This window comes from Ambystoma mexicanum, chromosome 3p, assembly GCF_040938575.1.
Source record: "Ambystoma mexicanum isolate Mex_15411 chromosome 3p, UKY_AmexF1_1, whole genome shotgun sequence".
Taxonomy (NCBI): domain Eukaryota; kingdom Metazoa; phylum Chordata; class Amphibia; order Caudata; family Ambystomatidae; genus Ambystoma; species Ambystoma mexicanum.
In genome coordinates this window covers 2,533,283-2,548,282 of record NC_090925.1, presented here as the reverse complement: position 1 = coordinate 2,548,282, position 15,000 = coordinate 2,533,283, and the positions used below count along the sequence as shown (strand labels likewise).

The following is a 15,000-nucleotide window of genomic DNA, read 5'->3' as shown; positions in this document are numbered from 1 at the left end:
ACCTGCAGAGGATAGAGATCTACCCCTAAATCTCTGTTTGGAGAAACGGCTCTCCCGCAGAGAGTTGGAGGAGGCTGAGGGGAGGGCTCTAGGAGAATATTTGGGAAGAGAGCTTGCAGATAGTAGGGGCCCTGGCCCCAGAAAGCCTGTCGGACTATGCAGAGGGACTTGAACTTCATCCTTGCAGCTACGCGGAGCCAGTGGAGTGATTTCAACACCGGAGAGATGTGTTCCCTGGGCTTGAGGCCAAGGATAAGTCTTGCAGTTGTGTTCTGGATAAGTTGAAGAGGTCGGAGAGTAGAAGTAGGACGATTTAGAAAGAGACTGTTGCAGTAGTCAAGTCTGGAGAGTACCCAGACTCTGGAGACAATGAGCCTCTGGGGGAAGGTGAGAAAATGAAGAATACCTCTGAGGAGGTGCAGTAGGTAGTGGGACTTTTTGGATATGACAGAGATGTGGGAAGAGAAGGAGAGAGTAGAGTCGAAGATAACCCTAAGATATTTTGCCTAACTGGTGGGGGGGGGCACAGGACCAAGGGAGGCCGGCGGGAGTGGGAATGTGGGAGCATGGGTCCCGATGAGGATGATCTCTGTTACTGGCATTAAGGCAGAACTGAATTGCGGACACAGAATCAGGAATGAGCGAGGAGGCGGAAGAGGCCGAGGGTAGCCTGAAAGAGAGCTGTGTGCCATCCACATAGCACTGAAAGTTGGAGGTAAAGACAGAGATTTTGTGGGCCAACAGGGACATGTAGACATTGAAAAACCAGGGGGATAGATTAGAACCCTGGGGGACACCACAAGTAGAGAGAGCAATAGCAAAGAAAAAGGACCCAAGTACCTAGGAAGGACGGTCAGAGAAAGGACGCAAGCCACAACATGGCCTGATCTGTGATGCCTAGGTTATCACAGAGACCGGAGATAAGGATGTTGTGGTTTACTGTATCAAAAGCAGAGTAGAGGTCAAGGAGAATAAGAACAGAGGGAGAGTTGGAGTCAAGGTTTGAGAGCGGGTCTTTACAAGTGTTCAATAGAGCAGTTTCCGTGCCTCTGGATGCTCTAAAGCCAGACTGATGGTCATGGAGACAACCAGCAGATTCAGTGTGGAGGGTAAGCTGAGAGATAGCCAACTTCTCCAGGAATTTGCCCAGCAGAGGAGTAATGGAGATTGAGAGATAGTTAGCTGGAATATAAGGGTTGGCAGAGGGTTCTTTGAGCAGACGGTGCAGAAGAGAGTGCTTAAGAGAAGTTGGGAAGATTCCAAAGGTGAAGGAGAGGTTGCAGAGGTCAGCCAAGGCTGGAGCTAGAGAGTCAATGTTGTCCTTGATGGTTTTAGAGGGCCTGGGGTCCACCTGTTTCGAGGAGGCTTTCATAGATTGAACTTATCTCGAAACCTCCTCAGGGGAGAGGGAGGAGAGAAGGGGGGTGTTGGTGGCGGCGGCCGAAGGGAGCACCAGGAGATGATGGTACATGGGTGGGTGCGGATGTGAGTGAGTACAGGATGTCCTGTGTTTTGGCTGAGACGTGTGCAACCAGGGCCCTGAAAAGGGCCTGGTTGGGTGCAATAGATTATTTAACTGATGGCATCAGAAATAAGATCACTCTAGGCATTGCCCACATTTAGGCCACCATCACTAATGTACAAATGTGACTTTAGCCTTCTAGAATAGTTCATAACAATGGGTGCATTGCAGGAATATAGTCAGCAGCTGCACATACATGATATCACTACTTGGGAAGCTTTCATGTGTAGTACTTTTGGTAAAAGATGATATTTGCATTATAGGTATGAAGGAGCAAGAGGTAGAGGAGACCCACTGCCCTAGGAGTCGTATCCCACCACCCAGGGCGAGATTAAAGGGAGTAGGAGAGGACAAAGTGAGTCCCACAGCAGGGGCAGAAGCCGGATGCAGCGGCATCATGGCGAGAAGCATAGAGTCCAGCACAGAGACAGCACCGGCTGTCCAAGGTCAGGGTCTGCGATAGAAAGACCATCCATAAACCGGAAGACAACTGTGTCTGTGTGCAGGAGTTCTACTCTGGTTGGTGGTGAGTCACAAGTGATGCCAACATAGGCTGTGCAGGCAGCAGGGGGGGGCGTGAAGGTAGGGTGGCTTTCGTAGAATTTTAGGTGTTTTGTTGCATTAAGTTCTCATCTTAACGTCACTACAACTAAAGTTTTTTACTTGAAAATATATATATATATATATATATACACATACACACACATTACACAGCCACGGTAGCGGCTGTGTGTGTAGTTATGGTTAAGTTGCTGTTTCCATAGGAAGAGCACTTTTTGGGCGGCTTATAACTCTCCCAGGACGAATCCTCACCAAACTTTGCAAAAAAAGTATATGTGCCACTCTGAATTTGTTTGCAAAGTTTGGTGATGTTTGGTACGGGGGGGGGGGGGGAGTTATAGGGGGTTTCCCTAAACGTCTTTTTTTCCAGAAGACTGAATGGGGGAAAACCTTTGCGCACGCCTACAGGCCAAACCGCTGGATGGATTTTCACCAAATGTGCGGCCGGGGCTTGGTCCCGAAAGCGTGCTTTTGTAAATTTGGTGACAATCCATCCAGTAGTTTCCTTTAAAATGACCAAAAAGTATGTCTCAAAGAATTTGTGATATCTATGTCCGCTCCGCGGTCACACTTCCCCGTTCGCTCCGCGGACAAGAAATCGATTGGCTAATCCGTAGCGTCATGTCCGCGGACATGTGACGCTTTCACTAACTGGTTGTGGAACAGCGTGAAGTGCGTCAGATTCTTTTGCTGCGCACTTCATCTTTTGTTTGTGTTTTGGTTGTACGCGGACATCGCCGGTAACACATATAAAACAAGACACCATTGCACTTGTTACACTTATGAAATACTGTTTCGGAAGGAGAGCGTTAACGAGGCTGGGATGGGATGTGGGAGCAGAAAGGCTAAAAGTGGTGTTTTATTGTCACCAAAGTCATACGGTAAACTGAAAGTTGATGCTCAATATATGGCGAATAATTACTGCATATGTGTTACAATGTATGTAGAATAATATTGCAGTCAGACTTGCGTCCTAGAGTTTGCAATCTGAGCCAGCCACCTCCACTGTTTGTTGGAAACAGCGGTTCTGCAAGTGTGTGGGAGTAGCGGTTCTAATGAATGGATTCTCATATGTTGTTGCAAAGTGAGAATGTATTTGCATTCTGAGTGAAGGTCACTTGGTTTACTTTTATGGTTGCGAGCTCAGTAGGCCCACGCATCCGTCTAAAACCATAAGGGGCAATTGTTTTTTGACCTTGAGCGAAAGGGAAACTTAAGCAACAATGCAGGGAGTTAAAGTTTCCAAATAATACCATTAGATAAGGTTATGTTTCAAAAACGTTTGTAAGGCACATGAAATATCAGTTCATGCAGATTCTTTGTTGCAAACACATTGCTGTCTGACTTTATCGAAAACCAATGGAGGTGGTAAATATCATGTAAGTTTTATTTTGACGACTCTACACCGGACTGAGTTTAAATTTGTTATTACCAGAATAATAATTTTGACAATATAACTGAAGTATTACTTTTCTGTGCAGTTGTCATTTTTTTCCACTTACGAAGAGTGCGGACTCTCTGCCTTTGCAGGCTATGATTAGACTTACCCTTGTTCAACGCTAATATTTCTTCTTTAAAAGGTCACATTTGACCCCATTGCTTTGTGTGTCAGTTTGCACGTTTTTTTGGTCTTTTTTGAAATCCCGAGATGTAATTTTTTGTTACTTGACCATTCATTTTGGCGTTGTAACTAAAGGACCAACTTTGTGTGTAATTGTCATTTTTTTGTAACTTATGGAGAATGCAAATTCTCGGCGTTTGTAGCTTGTCAATAGATTTATCCATGTTCAACGCTAATATTTCCTTAAAATATAATGTATGACCACTTCGATTTGTGTATTAGTTTACACGTTCTTTTTGTCTTTTTTGACATTGCTTGCTGAAGGCTGGGTATTGATACGTACTTTCTCTTACGTTTTCCGACCAGCTACATCCTGCCTCACTGTGCGTGCAATGGATTCCAGATGCCAAGTGATGGCTTCTTTGGACGTCAGATGCAACTGATCGTGACCGGCTGCCTGTCCGTCACAATTTTGTGGGATAATTGCACCGGCCCCCTTTGTCCATATGCTGAAGTGGCCATTGGGAGTAACATAACCTCTTTTATGGTGGTGTAAGCCGAAGGTCATGGCGACATCTTGGAAATCACTGTGCGAACAAAGTGGTTGCTTTATCGAAAAATGCATACTTTGTGTATACGAAAAGAACAACGTGTGGCTCACCATTAACATTTTCGATGACGCACATAGACACAATGTTACACTTTCATTGAAAATGGGAATAGTCCGATGGTCTCGAACATGTTCTTGTGAAATAAAAATACTTTACAAATTCTAAAATGTAAATGTTTTCTTTTAAAAAAACAATGTATTATTTCAAAATGAAACATGCTACGTTGTACTTCGCTGTATGTTCATTTTCAGGTTCTGCATCACGGCACGTATTTTTACTTTTTGTAGGCTGCCATGGAAAGCAAAGAGGGGACATGTATGGAACAACCGCCTTCCCTTTCTATGGTGGCCATCTTGGAAAAGGATTATAACGACAAATCCTATTTTTTAGTACCACACGTTACTGCTTTGTAAATCTAGATTGTTAATTGCAAATCTAATTACGTGTATGTCCTTAACTGCGAAATATAAAGTAGATGGAGTGTATGCAATTTTTTTTTTAATTATGTTTACACTGTGAAAGCTGGTTCTTAAAGGAACATTTACTTTGTTTACGGATGGCGTGTTTTTTTTTTTTTGGTAGGACAGCTAATAAGGAAATTTGCAAATGGAAATGAGGAAAGTGGCCCCAAACAGTAATATGGGGGGTAGGTGTACGGCAGAAAATGTTGTGTGTTTGTTATTTGTAAGGTAGGGGCAGCGTTTCTCATGCTCCTTCATTACAGCAGTGCTGCTGTTTCTTGGGGAGGAGGAATGGCCTTAGATAACTAGAACTTTTGCTAAAAGTATGTAATGTGCACTACATTGCTATTGGCTGACTACCAATACGTGTTGGAGCTGTGCAAGGGAAATGTTGAAGGTCGCCGTTCCTACATCAATATGAAATGTATTTCCACACTGTCCACTAGGCATATATCTTATTGTTAAGTGTGTACGGATTGTCGGACACGTCACCGTGCTGTACGCCAGCATATAGTCATGTGGCATTCTGCGCAAGGTGTGTAATTAAGTCAGAAGTTACTTTACATTCTGGTTACGTGCCACTACTAAAAACCGATGACCTTTAGCAAAATAACGTTCTTAAAGGGACGGTATAGTTAAGTTGCCCTACTAAAAACCTGTCATATTCACTAAAAAAAACTTTGTTAAAGGGACGTTATGGTTAAGTTGCACTAATAAAAACCTATGCAATTCAGTAAAAAAACGTTGTTAAAAGGATGTTATGCTTACAAGTAAAATCTAAAAACCCCTGAAATTTGCCAGTTATGGTAAGCTAAGCAACCATAACTCGCGCCACCACTGTGCCCTGCTAAGACGAACACCCAGGACATCAATGATGACATCACAAATATCATTGATGACATCACTGATGACATCACATGTGCATTTACTTTTCATACAAGAGGTTCTGAATGTAATGTTGGCAAAATAGTATCCGGGATTGTCGGGAGATGTGTAATAAACTACATTCTTCATCATGAAATGTAGTGTCCTAAAGAACATTCCATTGCATTGCTCTTTCTAGTACAGGAACCTACTCATACAGAAATGTAGGTATTGGCTGCAGCATACACCACAGAGGTGCTATATTTGTAATTTTCCAAAGTTATATCATAAAAAGGTGAATGCTTCTGTATTAGACTTTTCCGTATTTTGAAATATGTACTAAGTAGCTAATAATGCATCACTTACTACATATTTGTAGTAATACAGGCAAAACATAAATAGACTACAATGCATACAAATATGGGGTTTATATATAGAGAGTAAAGTAAGCAAACAAGACGCAGTATCATTAGCAGCTGTGTATAATCTACATAAGTGTATGCATGCACAAAAATGATTGCTGTGTTTCAGGCCTGCTTCTTCCCCTATATATGTACATCATAAGAGGCGATTAAATTCTAAGGAAAGTAGTGTAAGAACATGTGAGAATAGCAATATCTATAAATGTAATACCTTTTGAAAGTTAAGTTTCTGACTGTCAGTAAATAAACCCACCCGGCCTAGATATGGCAGTGAACAAAAAGAAGGGGCTAGACATGTGATGTCCTCAGTGATGTCATCAATAATATTTGTGATGTCATGATTGATGTCCTGGGTGTTAGTCTTAGCAGGGCACGGTGGTGGCGTGAGTTATGGTTGCTTATCTTACCATAACTGGCGAATTTCAGGGGTTTTTAGATTTTACTAAGCATAACGTCCTTTTAACAACGTTTTTTTATTGAATTGCATAGGTTTTTATAAGTGCAACTTAACCATAACGTCCCTTTAACAAAGTTTTTTTTTAGTGAATATGTATGTATATATTTATTACACAGCCACAGTAGTGGCTGTGTAGTTATGGTTAAGTTGCTAATCCCATAGGAAGAGCACTTTTTGGGTGGCTTATAACTTTGCTCCCTCTGGACGAATCCTCACCAAACTTTGCAAAAAACAAGTATATGGCTCACTCTGAATTTCTTTGCAAAGTTTGGTGAGATTTGGTCCGGGGGGGCAAAGTTATAGGGGGGTACCCAAAATTTATTTTTTTCCTAGACATAATGGGGAAAAAACTTTGCTCACGCCTACAGCCCAAACCGCTGGAAGGATTTTCACCAAATTTGCGGCAGGATTGGTGGCTTGGTCCCGAAAGCGTGCTTTTGTTAATTTGGTGTAAATCCGTCCAGTAGTTATTTTTTAAATGAACAAAACGTAAGGCAAAAAAATTAGTGATATCTATGTCCGCTCCGAGGACTCACTTCCCTGTTTGGTCCACGGACTGGCCTCTGATTGGCTGCACTGTCTGCGGACTGGCCTCTGATTGGCCAGAAAATTCACAGACTGTTGCGTGGTCCGTGGACATCGGGACGCGCCCGCTGATTGGCTGGTGGGAAAACGTGAAATGCGCCAGTTTTCCTGACGTGCCCGCCATCTTGGATTTGCTGACTTTTTTGGGGTCTGCGGACAGCACAGTGAAAACATTTTTTAAAAAGCAGCATTTCACTTGTCAAACTCAACAAACAACCTCTGAGGATGTGGAGGGGGGGAGGGATGAGGATTGGATTGGATATGGCCATAAGAAGCCAAAAACGGGTTGTTACACCCCGCAAAAGTCCGCAAACACTTCAGATGTCCTAGGACATTGGTACCTATTTCTGCATTACAGGGTTGGGGAAAAGCAGTTTTTGGATGGCTTATAACTTTTGCGCCATCCAATGAAACTGCATGTAGTTTTGCAATTTTATTCTAGAACTAATCCGTAATGGTTTTGCAAGGTTTTGTGGGATTCTGTCAAGAGGGCGCAAAATTAGAGGGGGGTCCCACAATATTGTAAAGGCATATAAATGTGGTGTCATTTGACGAATCTGCACAACATTTGGGAAAACGATTTTGGATCTATATATAAATGGTTTTCTAAAGTATGGTGGGATTTTCTCAAGAGGGGGCAAAATTAGAGGGGGGGATCTTAACATTTTTAGATGGCTTATAACTTTGTTGCTATTTGACAAATGTGGACAAAAGTTTTCAGAAAGATTACAGACCCAACCTTCAATGTTTGTGTAAAGACTGAATGGATGTTGTCAAATGGGGGTTAAGTTATATGACTATTGCATGTACATACATTTTGACATTGGCAAAGACACTAAAGCATGGTTTTGCAAATGCGCCTGTGTTTTATTTTTTTACAAGTGTAATAATGGAGGTACAAAGAATAGTCATATACCTCTGGTGACTGCGGTATAGCCTGTGGCCGTGGGCAGTAGCCAGATTGTCTGGGTCATGGCATAAGGTAATGACGTGGACAATCTCACTACTGGCCATGACCGCTATAGAGGAAAAATGGTGTTAAATTGGCTATGTCTACCTGGGACCGGCTATGTGGTAAAGTTATTCGAAGGTAGGATGGGTTTGAAAGAAAAAAAAAGTGCTTGTGGTAATATGTTCATAGGGTTTTGCAGGCTGCCATGGCAAGGGAAGAGGGGCTGTGTACGGAGCCCCGCCTTTTTCCATGTTGGCTGTCTTGTAAAAGGATTTTCCTTCCTTCTTACAGGAAGAAAAATCTATGTTTTAGCACCCCGTGTTCCCGCTTTGGGAACCAAGGGTGCTAATGGCCTTTATCCCCCATTTCAAGGGATGAAATGGACAATAATTGGTCCGTAGCCCTCCTTATTTATTTATTTATTTATTTATTTATAACACGCCAATGCCTGCAGACATCAGGCTGTGTGGTTGCAGTATTTGTTGAGGAAGATGAGGTGGAGGAAGACAGATTACTACTTGCTGAGAAAGGAACAACCTTCTGAGAGCATTGCGGTCATTGGATTTGGTTTGGCAGCGCATGGAGGTGGTCCCGTAGGAGTACTGTCCAGGTATTCTGCGACTGAGTGCACTCAGTGCATTTCACTTTGCTAGCTTTAGCTTTTGGTACACTCCCAACAGTAGCAAAGAACTGGCACAGCCATGATTCGATCTTGGTGCAAGAAGTAGGCACTTCCTCATCTTCTTGGTCCTCTTCATTGTCTTTGAAAGTACTGTGCTTTTTTTTGTTGTGAGGGTTCTCCAGATGGCGGTGGCTCTTGGGGAGGAGGGATGGTAATAACTGATGCCATTTTTAAGATAAATAGCAGTTTTGATAAAATTCTTCCAAGTATGTACTGTGTACTAGATTGGTAATGGATAATGAGTACGAAAAGGTGTATGTAAAGGACATTTTGAAGTTGAAAGTTCCTAGATCAGTAGAAAATGCAGTCTCTAACTGTCCGCGAAGGATGGATCTTCTCGTGAAGTGTGGACGGGTTCTCGGATGTCATCATGCCGCGTGCCAGCGTATGGTCATGTGGCACTGTCCGGAAGGTCTGCAATGAAAGTCAGATGTTCGTAGACGTCTACGGATGCCAAACTAGTTGAAATAGTTGCAAAAAGTGTATAGAAGTGTTTAGAATGATTCTAGAAGGTGGGAAATGGCAGAGTTTTAAGGTGACACTTTGTAAATTGGACACAAATATTGTTATATTTGGTAAGTATGATATTAGTAAGTTGTAAGAAAATTGCATACTCTGGTAAAAACCCATGAAATTCACTGAAATAATGTAGTTAAAGGGACGTTATGGTTAAGTTGCACTAATAAAAACCTATGAAATTCAATGAAAAAACTTTGTTAAAGGGAGGTTATGGTCAAGTTGCACTAATAAAAACCTATGAAATTCAATAAAAAAAGTTGTTAAAAGGATGTTATGGTTACAAGTAAAATCGAAAAAGCCCTGAAATTCGCCAGTTATGGTAAGCTAAGCAACCATAACTCACGCCACCACCGTGCACTGCTAAGACTAACACCCAGGACACCAAAGATCACATCACAAATGTCATTGATGACATCACTGATGACATCACATGTGCATTTACCTTTCATACAAGGGGTTGTGAATATAATGTTGGCAAAAAAGTATCAGGGATTATCGGGAGATGTATAATAAACTACATACTTCATCACGCAATGTAGTGTTCTAAAGAACATTCCATTGCAGTGTGCTTTGTAGTACAGGAACCTACTCATACAGAAATGTAGGTATTGGCTGTAGCATACACCACAGAGGTGCTATATTTGTAATTTTCCAAAGTTATATAATAAAACGGTGAATGCTTCTGTATCAGACTTTTCCAGTCTGTGAAACATGTAGTAAGTAGCTAATAATGCATCACTTACTACATATTTCTACTAATACCCACAAAACATAAATAGACTACAATGCATAAACATATGGGGCTTATATATGGAGAGTAAAGTAAGCAAACAAGACGCAGTATCATTAGCAGCTGTGTATAATCTACATAAGTGTATGCATGCACAAAAATGATTGCTGTGTTTCAGACCTGCTTCTTCCCCTATATATGTACATCATAAGAGGCGATTAAATTCTAAGGAAAGTAGTGTAAGAACATGTGAGAATAGCAATATCTATAAATGTAATACCTTTTGAAAGTTAAGTTTCTGACCCTCAGTAAATAAACCCACCTGGCCTAGATATGGCAGTGAACAAAAAAGAAGCGGCTAGACATGTGATGTCATCAGTGATGTCATCTTTGAGGTCCTGGGTGTTAGTCTTAGCAGTGCACGGTGGTGGCGCGAGTTATGGTTGCTTAGCTTACCATAACTGGCGAATTTCAGGGGTTTTCCGATTTTACTTGTAACCATAACGTCCTTTTAACAACGTTTTTTACTGAATTTCATAGGTTTTTATTAGTGCAACTTAACCATAACGTCCCTTTAACAAAGTTTTTTCATTGAGTATATATATATATATATATTTATATATGGAAAAATAAGGAAAGGTGCGCACTCCAATTCTCCGCATGACCTTCCAGGCCACTGGTGTACTCCTCCGACCGGTTTCTGTGCCAATACACGTCATCAGGGAGGCTGGGTGGACACAGTGGAGAAAGGGGGGGGGAGCGTTTTCTCTGCTGACCAGATGACTACATCTACCAGTAGCCCTTGCAGCAGATTTTTCGCAGGACCTTGAGGGGTGGAATCCTCAAGACCTGACAAGGTGCCGCACCAGGGTTATATATGCCCGGCTTTAGAGTGCCTCACTTGAGGCTACTGTCCCACCCCCCCCCCCTTTCTCCACTGTGGATAGGGCGTGAGCGTTTTCTCTGCTGACCAGATGACTACATCTACCAGTAGCCCTTGCAGCAGATTTTTATCACCTGCACCTGCGGTGAGCTGCAAGTCCACCCAGCCTCCCTGATGACGTGTATTGGCACAGAAACCGGTCGGAGGAGTACACCAGTGGCCTGGAAGGTCATGCAGACAACTAGAGTGCGCACCTTTCCTTGTTTTTCCATATATATATATATATATATATATATATATAGGATGGTCCATTTGAGCCAAATCACTCATTCCACATCACCACCTAGTAGCCAACCCTGGAGGTTCACCTCCAGTTTTGAGCCACATCTGCAAGGAATTGTGGGTATGCAAATTATTCTATATATGTATGTATCCCACAGAAAATTTGATAAAGGGATGTTATGGTTAAGTTGCACTAATAAAAACCTATGAAATTCAATGAAAAAACGTTGTTAAAGGGACGTTATGGTTACAATTAAAAATTTTAAAAACCCTGAAATTCACCAGTAATGGTAAGTTAAGCAAACATGACTTGCGCCACCACCGTGCACTGCTAAGACTAACACCCAGGACATCAAAGATGACATCACAAATGTCACTGATGACATCACATGTCTGGGCCACTTGTTTTTGTTTACTGATATGATTAGGCTAGTTTATTGTTTTCACTGTCAATGAGAATTTCCAAGTTTAAAAGGTGCTATATAGCTACACATTAACCTTGTTATATGTTCTTAAAGTACTTTCTTTAGGGTTTGGTGCCTCTTCCCTCATTTAACTCCCCATCATATGTTTTAAACTCTCCTGCAAAAAAATAAAAATAGACGGGTCCCAAAGGAACCCTTTTTTATCACATTTACAAAATGGAACAAAAAAAATAAATCTTATTGACTCCATGTACTTTTACATTTCTCAGTAAAGTACTTAGACTCAATAAGATTTTCCAGCATTTCGATTAGCATTTTTTGTTATGCTAATAGTTTAGTTTAGTTTATTACTTGTTATGCGCTCCAGACCCGAGGGTATTCAGGCGCAAGGCATAAGGATATTCAAAGCTTGGTTACATCATGTAAAATGCATTTGGGAATAATGTGGTGTTCCTCCCCATTCTAGGGACTGGAATGGGGGGTAACTGCCCAGCGACCCAAGTTATCGGGCCAAGCGAAGCAAGGGCTGATAACGACGGCTCCAGACTGTTATCACGCCATTCCAGCCCCTGCAATGGGGGATGAAGGCCATTACCACCCCGGGTCTTTCGTCCTACCCTGGGACACGCGCAGCGTCCCGCTGTAGGGAGGAAGTTCCTTTTCCAAGATAGCCACCATGGAAAGGGAAGGCAGGGATCCGTACAGAGCCTCTCTTCCCTTTCCATGGCCGCCTGCCGAAGGCGAAGAGAGAAAATTACCACAAGCAAATGTTTCCCTTTCAAATCTATCCCAATTTCAAAAAACGTAACCACATAGCCGGACCCTGGTGGGCATGGCCACTTTTTCCCCATTGGTCACCCCTCGTGATCACCCAGATTGTCCGGGTCATGACCTTATGCCATGACCCAGACAATCTGGCCACTGCCCCTGGCCACAGGCTTTACCTCAGTCAGCAAAGGTATATGACTATTTTTTGAACCTACATTATGACACTTGTCCAAAAATAAAACATAGACGCATTTGCAAAACCAAGCTTTCGGGTCCTTGCCAATGCTCCTTACACAAATTTGCTAGAAAGTTGCACATGTTTTTTTTTTTAAAGTGTCAAATGTACGTACACATAGCCCCCACTTGACAAAATCCATTCAGACGTTCAACAAACATGCAAGGTTGGGTCTGTAATCTTTCTGAAAACGTTTGTCTACATTTGGCAACAAAGTTATAAGCCATCTAAACATATTGACACCCCAACTCTAATTTAGCCCCCTCTGGACAAAACTCTACCAAACTTTGAAAATACATTTATATCAAGAATCTTTTTGTAAAAATGTGTGCAGATTCGTCAAATTGCAAATTTGTAAGCCTTTACAATATTTTGGGACTCACCCCACCCCCTCTAATTTTGTTCCCTCTTTACAAAACAGCCCCACACTTTGCAGAACCATTCAGAATCAGGTCTAGAATGAAATTCCTAACTCTCATGCAAATTCATTGAGTGCCGCCAAAAACTGCTTTTCATCACCCCTGTAATGCACCAATAAGCATAGATGCCCCCGAACATCTAATATGTTCGCGGACATCACAGGACTCCCCCGGACTGTACGCGGACATCGGAGAAGAAACATACACATTTTGGGGTTTTTAAGGTCAAATCGCATCCTCATCACCCCTCACCTCCCCAGAGATTGTTTCATTAGTTTGACAAGTGCAATGTTTTTTTAATGTTTTTACTGCGATGTTCACGGACACCAGCAGATGTCCGTGAATCCAACATGGCGGGCATTTCCAAAAACCGGACGCACCTTACGTTTTGTATTGACCAAAGGGGGAAGTGAATCTGCGGACCGAAACCAGATATCACACATTTTATCTACTTTATGGTCTTTAAAAAAAAAAAAAAAAAGACTGGACGGATGTATGCCAAAATTACAACGGCACGCTTTCAGGACCAAGCGGCCGCTCCTGATGCAAATTTGGTGAAAATTCATCCAGCGGTTTGAGCTGCAGGCGTGAGCAATTTTTTTTTCCATTGCGTCTCTGGGAAAACCCACACATTTTGGGACCCCGCTATAACTTTGCCCTCAAGTTTCGTGAAGATTGCTCCAGGGGTGGCAAGGAGAGAAGTGTCATCTCATGGCTACTCTATGGTTCGCTCAGCCTGCTCCTTACCACTGAAATTGTAACTGCATTATTCTATCCATGTATGTATGTACTCTCTGGAACTGTCTTCCTAGTTCATGGGCGCCCAGATACCCCTGGGTCAGGTGCACTATATAAGTAAAATAAACAAACAAAGTTATAAGCCGCCCAAAAAGTGCTCTTCCTATGGGTTGCGCAACTTACCCATAACTACAGGGCCGCTACTGCAGGCCATGTAATATGAACGTCTATTTGAGCCCGCCACCTAGTAGCCATCGCTGGCCATCGCTGGAAGTTCACGTCCAGTTCTGAGACATAACAGCAAGGCATTGTGGGTATGCAAATTAGCTCACATGCAAACCTTTTTCTCCAGGAAATAGTCTTTGACTAAGAAGGCAGTGCCACTTTATAGATACCTTGACATCTGCAAGGATGCCAGGAAAACTACATACCTGGTGTCTCCCTTATTAGGAATCATCAGTGCCATGTAGTCCGGACAGCCTTGTGGGTGGAGCTTTTGGCCCTGTTTTCACACCACCAAGAAAGCGATGGTGGGTGAGAGAGAGGGCACAGCACTGCACGAGGATACACGGGTGAAGCTTTGCTGAGTAGCAATGGGGCACTTCCGGGTTCAATTTGCGCTGCCTGGAATATCGGCACGCCCCGAGCAGAAGTTCAGAGCCCCCCAACCCCCAAGATCACATTGTATGACGGGTGTCGGCGCTGTACACTTAAAGCAAAGTGCTTGCGGCAAATCTTGCAAGTGCCTCGAGCATCATTGCTCCATTACTCTTGGCGCTTCAATCTTTACAGACACTCTGAACGTAATGAGTACAGTGGGATGAAGTGATTTGCCCAGGATCACACGCCGAGACGGAAGTATCTCGCTGGCGCTGCAGAAGGATTACTTACCTGAATCCTGCTGGCACTAGCGCTTCCAGGCGCCAGCAAGCACGTTAGCTCAAGACTCGGGCCTCAAGGCGCTGATCAACGGGGTCGGGTTTTAAGCAGTGAGGGGTACCAACTCTCAGCGTGGACAGCACTCACTCTATCACGCGCATAAGATGCATGGGTTCCGGGGTGGTCAGTGTTTCAGACCCCGACTCATGCCAAGCACGTCCCTAGGTTCCAGAAGCAATGGAGTGCGCATGCGCCGAACACCAGACACCACTTCCCAAGTCCGCGAACACGAGACACTCCTCACTGTGACCTGCCTCCAGGGACAGGAAGTTGGCACAGGGTAGCCGCGTTCACTCTCTCTAACTCTTCTCAAGTCTTCAATGCAGGACTTTCAAAGCTGCTCACTGGGAAAATCCCTCTTATAGGAACTCTTTGCCGGAGCCT

General features: G+C 43.1%; 1 protein-coding gene across 1 annotated transcript in view; it reads right to left on the bottom strand.

Moving 5' to 3' along the window:
• LOC138580060 (zinc finger protein 84-like) overlaps positions 1-14,785 on the bottom strand; it is an 82,993-nt gene extending 68,208 nt beyond the window's left edge. Inside the window, exon 1 of the mRNA XM_069650301.1 lies at positions 14,569-14,785. The gene's annotated coding sequence lies outside the window, so the exon portion shown is untranslated. The remainder of the gene's footprint in view (positions 1-14,568) is intronic.
• Positions 14,786-15,000: the final 215 nt, after the last annotated feature.